This window comes from Hyperolius riggenbachi, chromosome 6 (assembly GCF_040937935.1).
Source record: "Hyperolius riggenbachi isolate aHypRig1 chromosome 6, aHypRig1.pri, whole genome shotgun sequence".
NCBI classification, from domain to species: Eukaryota; Metazoa; Chordata; class Amphibia; order Anura; family Hyperoliidae; genus Hyperolius; species Hyperolius riggenbachi.
This window is the reverse complement of record NC_090651.1, coordinates 226,017,622-226,026,519: the sequence shown is the minus strand read 5'-3', so window position 1 is coordinate 226,026,519 and position 8,898 is coordinate 226,017,622. Positions and strand designations below refer to the sequence as shown.

At 44.5% G+C, this 8,898-nt stretch overlaps 1 protein-coding gene across 2 annotated transcripts in view; it reads left to right on the top strand.

Annotated features, from left to right (window-relative positions):
- Window positions 1-5,426: 5,426 nt before the first annotated feature.
- LOC137522665 (coiled-coil domain-containing protein 50-like) overlaps window positions 5,427-8,898 on the top strand; it is a 156,452-nt gene continuing 152,980 nt past the window's right edge. For both annotated transcript variants that reach the window (XM_068242736.1, XM_068242734.1), the window contains exon 1: window positions 5,427-5,518. The gene's annotated coding sequence lies outside the window, so the exon portion shown is untranslated. The remainder of the gene's footprint in view (window positions 5,519-8,898) is intronic.

Sequence of the window (8,898 nt, the reverse complement as noted above, 5' to 3'; positions counted from 1 at the left end):
CTTGTGGTGTGACTGCTCTCCTGAACGTGGTATCCTTCTTCCTAAGGTCATCCTTCACCATCTCCAAAAGGGTATCAAACCTGTCAGGAGATGGAAAGGAAGAAGCTGTAAAGTATGTTGTGGGACAAGGTGTTGGGTGGAGGATGGGGGAGGTGTGTTTACAGAGGTTTGGGAGTGTTGTGGAGGGTGGGGGTGTAGTGTATAGCTAGGTATACAGGGGTGTGGGGGTCAGGGTGGTGTGTTTAGCTAGGTATACAGGGATGAGGTGTTGTGGGGGTGAGGGTGGGGTGTTTAGGGATGGTGGGGGTTGGTGTATTTAGGCCTAGATACTTACAGGGGAATAGACATCCGAGTGTAGCTGTAGAACTTCTGTGGGTGTCGTCTGAGGTCCCGGTAGAGGGCCTGGAACTCTCCCTTCCTCTGCCTCCTGGCTAGTAGAGGGTGCACCCACCATCTCCTGCGAGGAGCACGCCTTCTCCCCACATAGTAGTAGGTAAACAACAGGAAGGAGAGAATTCCCAGGTAATAAGCGTAAAAAATGACTGGATCCATGGTCCCAACTGCTGTCTCTGTATCCAAGAATGGTCTCCACACGTCCAGCTGTCTCCAACAATGACCCCAGAGCTTCTGCTGACCTCCCAGAACCCCAGGTATTTATACAGGTTGTTATCTCTTTAAGAATCCGGATCCGGACCGCAACCGTGTTCATACCGCATGGAAACCGTATGCAACCGGACCGGATCCGGACTGGAACCGTACGGGTCAGGTCCGATCCGGCTCCGGTGCGGTCCGGACATCCGGTGCGGTTTTTGCAAAACCGCAAGTGTGAACGGGGCCTCACTCAGGGAGTCATGTCATCTTCACAGCTGTCACCCGCTCCACCCATATGATATATGACATCCATGTGTGTATAAGCTGCTGGTAAAGAGACTTAAACAAAGGGACATAGTTCCACTCAAAAAATTTCTGCTGGTCATTTGTGATTTTGACACCGAAATATTTCAAATAGTGGCGTTGGTACTTCATTTTAAAGAGTCTTGAGATAAATTCTCCCATATCTATGGTATAATTACAAAACATGGCTTCAGATTTGTCATAATTGAGTTTAAAGCTAATCTTTAAGCCTGAAAAAAGCATTTTAACTCACCTGGGGCTTCTTGCAGCTCCCTGCAGTCATCCTGTGCCTGTGCCGTCCTTCCGGGACCCCCCAGCCAGCAGCAACAATCCCTTCAAAGCTGGCCGGACATGCGCCTCCTCATCGTGCCCTCGTGCACGGCAGCATTCTGCGCATGTGTAGTATGGGAAAATCACTACTGCGCAGAACATGCCCAGCAACGGGAGCGCAATCGGGATGCGCGTCGATCGAATCCGCGCAGGCGCAGTGGCCTATGACTGGCCACTTTAAGGGGGTTCACCGCTGCTGGCTGGAGGGTCCCAGAAAGACAGCGTGGTCACAGAATGACTGCACGGTGCTTCAAAAAACCCCAGGTAAGTTAAACTGCTTTTTTTGCCATTAAGCCCTGAAATAGACTCGACCTGCTGTAGACATTTAATACGTTTGTTATGGATATGACAGAATTGGTGAACATCAAGAGGACATCATCCGCAAACGTACTCAACTTGTATTCATTGGCTCCAATTTTATAACCTTGAATATAGCAATGGACCTAATAGAGCTTGCTAGCGGCTCAATGTCAAGGCCAAATATAGCGGGGGACAGCTGGCCCCACTGTCGAGTGCCCCTATGGATCTGGCTAGCCGATGGAGCTGTGGAGGGGAGCTTGGGAAACGCCCGTGGTGTGGAGTAAAGTTTTACCTTCTCTCTAGAACCCCAAGGGATCCTAATGGACCAAAGCTTTGAGTTATAGGTGAGATATGGTGGGCTGAATACACACCTTGCAGCTAAAATCTTCCTTCTGAGGCCTAGTGCACACCAGAGCGTTTCGGCTGCGGTTTTCGATCCGCTTGCGGGTGCGGATCTGCTTGGGTATTGTATTTCAATGGGCTGGTGCACACCAGAGCGGGAGGCGTTTTGCAGAAACGCATACTCCCGGGTTGCTGCAGATTTTGGATTGCGGATGCGTTTCTGCCTCAATGTTAAGTATAGGAAAAACGCAAACCGCTCTGAAAAACGGCACTTCAGAGCAGTTTGCCAGGCGTTTTTTGTTACAGTAGCTGTTCAGTAACAGCTGTACTGTAACAGTATATGAAATCTACTACACCAAAAACGCTTCACAAAACCGCAAAATGCTAGCTGAAACGCTACAGAAAAAGAAGAAAAAGCGTTTCAAAATCTGCTAGCATTTTGCGGATCTGCTAGCGTTTTTTGGTGTGCACCAGGCCAAAGAGTCAGCCTCTTTGTCTATCATATCAGAAGTATAATGAAAAGTAGTACAGAAGTGGAGAATTACCCAGAGCTACCAATCACAATCATGGTTTCATTCAGGAGCTAAAGCCTGATCTACTTTTGCTCTAATTGCCCTTGAAATGGTATTGGTAAAGCTGTCTCAAAGTTGGCCACAAACAATACAATTTTTTACATTTCTTTTAAATTCAAGGTTTACAATGTTTTTTTTCTGATTGATTGTAACAATTAAAGGAGAACTGTAGTAAGAAGAATATGGAGGCTGCCATATTTATTTCCCTTTAAACAATACCAGTTGCCTGGCAGCCCTGCTGACCTATTTGGCTGCAGTAGTGTCTAAATCACACCAGAAACAAACATGCAGCAAATCTTGTCAGATCTGACAATGTCAGAAACACCTGATCTGCTGCATGCTTGTTTAGGGTCTATGGATAAAAGTATTAGAGGCAGAGGATCGACAGGATAGCCGGGCAACTAGTATTGCTTACAAGGAAATACAAATGGCAGCCTCCATATCCCTCTCATCACAGTTGCCCTTTAAAAAAATTTACCAATGTACACGTGTTCAATTTTTCACCAATTATAAAAAAAAAAGATTGAAAACTCTGAGAAAATTGCTTGTGAATACATAAGGAAATTGACAATCTACCACACACCATTCAATTTTCAAAAATTGATCAGAAAAATCCATCACTCCCGATCGACTTATAGCAAATAAAAAATGTTAGATCTCTTGATATTCCAGAGTCAACCACATTTTATGCGACCTTTAAGTTGCACACAGTGAAGCATACAGTCAATGAAAAGTATGCTTCACTGAAACTCTGTTAACGCCTGTCAGGCCCAGATTTACTTCACAGGAGCCTTTAGGCACAGATGTCCTGGCACCCTAGACATTGCCTTCCATTAACTTACAAACCCCCGCTGAACTGCACCGAAAGTGTGCTGGCTTTCCCAGCTGTCAATTCTCCCTTACTTCCCTTGTCCATCATAGGTAGCTACAGGGGTCCTTTAGCATTAGGTAGCCAGAGATACCCTCAGTATTAAGTAGCTAGTGGTGTCCCGACTGAAGGGAGATCTCATCAGTGGAGTGCAGAGACCCAGGTGAATAACCTCTCATTCACGCTCTGCTTGGGACTCTGCATAGGAAATTAGGGAGGGAGGCTATGAGGGAAGGGGAGTGAGCCACCTTTCCATCATCAGGCACCTGTAGCCACGTGCCTACAGTTACTTATGGTAAATCCGGCCCTGACGCCTGTGTTATGTGGTAAAGCACTGCAAGCCGTGCACTGTGGTACTCTTGTGCGTTGGATCCCAATGCACCACATGTACTGCATTGGTGCATTGGGATCCAATGGATCCATAAATTTACTATTGAAAGCATATCCAAGGCGACAGAGTTTAAAAAAAAAATAATAATAACCTATTTAGCTGCATAAACTTACTGGGACGCATTCTGCGTCCTCCGTTTCTCCCCGATTGCCTCCAAGTGCTTTCTAAAGTGTCCAGACTGGGCCCCGACCTTCCCCTGAGTCAGCATCTTTGACCTGGCAGCAAAAGTCCGCAATAGCTGGCTCACCTGTGCAGTTCGCATGGCTGCGCGTGGGCAGAGGGCTTTTGACCTGTGCAGGCACGTGTGCAGCCATGTGAACTGCGCAGGTGTGGCGGCTATTGTGGACTTCAGCTTCTGCTTGAATCATTTTTTATATTCGGTCATGATAGGTAGGAAGTACAGATTGGTTCATCGATAGTGGAATAATCAATGTATTACGACATTTTGTTTCCGATTGTATTTATCTTAGTGGGCACCTTTAAAGAAAATTGTGATTAGATTGTAGAAAATTAAGTTTGTTGATGTTGTTCAATGACAATTTAGTGGATTGTAAAAATGTTTTTTTTTTTTTTAATAATCAGTCATGTTGGATAGCAATTACAGATTGGTTTGTTGACAGTGCAATAATCAATATTTCCGATTGCATTTACCTGAGTGCTTGGGCAAAAAATTCTATGGTTAGTGGGCAGTGTAATATTTAAAGTAGAATTGTTCAAGCAATCAGATAATTGTGAAAGGATTTGCAAAAAATAAACTTTGTTGATGTTCCTAATCGACTGTGAAAGATTAAAGCGATTGTTCGATGGCAAATTTGATGATTGGAAAAATGTTTTTTATAACTGGTTGTGCTGGATAGGAAGTACAGATTGGTTCGTTGAGGGTGAAACAGTCGATGTATGGCGCATTATTTCTGATTGCATTTATCTGATAGCTTGAACGATTCTTTTGCTAAAAATGGAGCGTTCATGGCTACCTCAAGACCCTATCACTGCTAGCTAAACATGCTAGCCATTTTAATCTCCTGTCATGCAGACCAGGGGCCTAGCAATAGGGGTAGCAGAGGTTGCGACCGCATCGGGGGATTTAGGCCAGAGGGGCCCCGAAGTGCCCTCCCTCAACTACAGTATTAGCTCTCTATTGGTCCTGTGCTCATAATAATCACTTCTATAGATGCTTTAAATAGTGGTAATTGTTAACAAACTGTTCCCCATCCCCTTCTTGCACCTCTGACACTGTAGCTGCTATCGGCAGGTTTTGGTGCGCCGTATCAATTGCTATGTATGGGGGGCCCCATTGTAAAGCTTGCAATGGGGCCCCTCTGCTCCTTAGCTACGCTACTGATGCAGACATATTCCAAATGCCTGTATATCCTTCACCCATATGAAAATAAATATGCAACCCTAAGTCATTTTGTATACTTCATTCATATGAAAATATACTTAAACCCCCAAGTTCCCAAGAAGCAATGTGGCATAAGGTGAACCCCCTTCACTTCCATCACTTCTCATGCATGGTGCTAATGTATTCAGGCTGAGGTTATTTGATGTGGATCACCCCACACATCTGGAAGCTGCACATCTGCAACAGCCATAAAGCAGGCTTTTGTTTCCCTAGGATAATAAGAGTGAGTTTATGACTGAAGCTGCTGCTTCTGAGTGGGAAGAATGTCCCCCCGCGGCCGCCGTCCCTCCAGCTTGTTACATTGTTGCAGATCAGCTGTGTAGGAGGAGAAGGAGGGAGGAGAGGAAGCAGCACTCAGAGCCAAAGGAGAAGAGCTGAGCCTGCTGGATCTGTGGCCGGGGAAGCCCAGCACTGAACAGGTACCGGCTTCGGGGCTCTTTGTGATTACAGCAGACGGGTTGCCAGGCTGGGGCTATGGTGCTGCTGATAGACAGGCAGGAAGGGAAATCACTGCAGAGCCACACTCCTCCTGCATCCATGCCATGCTCCATCTTTACTGCATCTCCTGTCTCCAGTCCATCATCTCCCCTATTCCATCCTGGCATCTCCCGAGCCATGGCTAGACCTTCACTGCCTCACAGGAGGGCATCTTCCATTCATTGTCAAGCGCCTGGTAGGCTGCAGCAGGAGAAAGGTTAATAGCCCATTCACAGATGCAGTAATAGCATATACTATGTAGACTTGTGGAGAAAATGAGCTGTGTTTCTGTGTGATGTGTGTCTGTCTATTGGAGCTTGTCATGGACATCTTTATTATATATTTGCATGCTTTCAGTATGATACATTATATATAGTGCCTAACCCTCTGACTTGCAGCACAGGGATTCCAAGCTCAATGTTAACCAGGCCTTCCAGCCATAGCTAGTGTAATGTCTCTTGCTTTACTATGTACTTGTGAAATATGTGTGTTCGCAAAACTAGTACCACATGCATATGTTTGAATATCTATAGGTGTGTGTATGAATGTATGTATGTATGTGTAATATTAATATAAATATATATATATATATATATATATATATATATATATATATATATATATATATATAGTGCTGTGACATTGCATGTTTTTTCACCTTGTATTTCAAATTACATCTGTATACAGTATCTGTGTGATATATAGGTATGTGTTGTAAATGGACAATTGTGTATATATATTTTTCCATTTGTCCCTGTTAAGTGGTTAACATCCTTGCAGCTCTAGAGTTTTTTTGGTTTGAATCCTTTCATGGCTGTACAGTGCACACTGTACAGTGTATATGTTGTCCCCATATTTGTGTGGATTTCTTCTAGGTGCCCCAAGTTTTTATAGTAAACCAAAAATATAGTTGTAGGTATTGTAAAGTGTACTGCACAGGAGTGTAACTAGATTCACTGGGCCCCCCTGCAAAACTTCGCATGGGGACCCTCCCATCAAGGGGGCTGGGCGCTGTGCACAAGAGCCTGATGCACACTAAATAGGGACTGTCTACACACTTTGTATGATTCTTTATCAGTGGCTGAGCAGATGCAGTCATTAGAACAATTGTGCAGAGAGCAGAAAGCTTGTTCTCTCCTTGCCCATGGTTGTCAGTCTATCAGGATGGGACCTCCTGTGGCTTCTGGGCACCCCCTGCAGCCGCATCCCTTGCAGGGTCTATTGTTACACCCCTGCTACTGCATAATAGAGCATCACCATAAAACAGGGAAAATTCTTTATGTCCATAAATGTGTTTTGATAGAAAGCAGTTCATAATGGGTGTATAGTAGAATCTTGTTAAAGTAAACTCTGATATAGGTAACCTCTGGATATAGTAAAATTAGTCCTCAGGTCCCAGCAACTGCATCTGTATAAATAAACAATGTATGATTAATTCTGATATAGTAAACTACTTTTCCCTAGTCGCATGGAGTTTACTATAAAGGGATTCTACTATATTCCTATCTGACAACCAGTCTCTGACTCTGTTTTCAAGTTCATGAATCTTTTTGTTTATCTGCGGAGATCAGCTGGTGCTAGTGTGGTTGAGCTGACACAATGGGAAACCTCATAGGGAGATTTCGCTAATGTGATTGGCTGCGTTTTCAACAGTTCTCCTATTACAGCTCTCTAGAACATTTAGGTTTCGGATAGGTAGTAATAACGACGCCCACACTTCAGCCAATTAGAATGCTTCAAGCTGTAGAAGGTGCTGTGATTGGAGAACTGTTCCCTGTGAGGTTTCCCGCTGGGTCACCTCAACCATACTAGTGCCGATCAGCCTAAGGGCTCAAACCCACTAGAAGCCTTTTCTAAGCGCTAGTGATTTGAAAAGTTCTTGCTAATGCAATGCTATGGGGGATTTTTATAAAATCACATTGCTCAAGTGGGATCATACCCATAGCATTACATTAGCAAGAGCTTTTCAAATCACAAGCGCTTAGTAACGTACTGCTAGTGGGTTCCAAGCCTTAAGGTGGCCACACACGATACAATAAAATGATCCGATTTTACGTTAATTCGATTAAAACGATCGGATCTCCCGAAAAAATCGAAAGCTTTTTTTTCATTCGACTGAAAAATCCGATCGGATTTCCCGTTTTCTTCGATTTTAATCGATCCGGAATGCCAGTTATTTTTCTTCAATCTTTCTAAAGATTGTATGGTGTGTGTTGGATTGTCCATTTATTAATATACACACCCTAGCAATTTTATCAAACTTTCCAATCATTTTTATCATAATTGGGGGATAAATTGAACATAGGTGTGTGGTACATTGGTCATATTTTTAAAATGTTACAATTAGTCAGAAAAATTTATTGCAATTCTTAAATTGAACAGATATTTAAAAAATTGTATGGTGTGTGTGGCCACCTTAAGGCTGCTTACACACCAAGACGTTACAGGCGCACGTTAGTGCGCCTGTAACGCTCCCCCAACGCACAGCAATGTAACACAAGTGGGCTGTTCACACAGCCCACGTTGCGTTACATGTAACGCTGCACGTTCTCCGCAAAGTGCAGCATGCTACGGCGTTGGAGCGGGTATAGCCGCGTTAGACTGTTTGCACATGCGCAGTGGGGGGCGGAGAGGAGGCGGGGAGAGCCAGCTACAGTAGCCGCGCACATGGCTACTTAATATTCACTGCACTGGCGTGCTCGCTAATTGGCCGGCGGGACCACGTGATGCGGAGTGTCTCGCTCCGCATCACGTGGACCCGCTGGCCAATCAGCGCCACTCTGGGAGACATTATAGGACTCGAGCCGCCTAACGCGGCTCACTCTACCGTCGGCTCTTGCAGCACCATACGTTGTGTTAGGTGCACGTTATGCGACCTTAACGTAGCACCTAACGCAACGTCTTGGTGTGAAAGTAGCCTAAGTCCACATTGTCTACAAGGGGTCATGGAATGTAATGAAACTAGTGGAAAGTGTAATTATTAATCCTAAAGCTAGGCACACATGTATCGATTTTACTGTGGGATGTAGTTACATTGATTAATTGAATCTGTTGGACATCTGTTACTGCATATCTGATTCAGTTTTGGTAAAAAAATGGATGGGGTGATCAGAAATGCTGGAAAATCTCCATGCGGGCAAGGGAGGAGTAACCGGAAATCAGTGGCTACATTGTGCTGGCCTGCATTGACCAGTACAATGTTAGACGTTTAATCAATGCACGACAGATTTCATTTGAAATCTAGTCAAGATCGAGATTATAGCATGGACAGAATCTATTACAAATCAATGACTTTCCGATCGGGTGGGGATTAATTGTCATT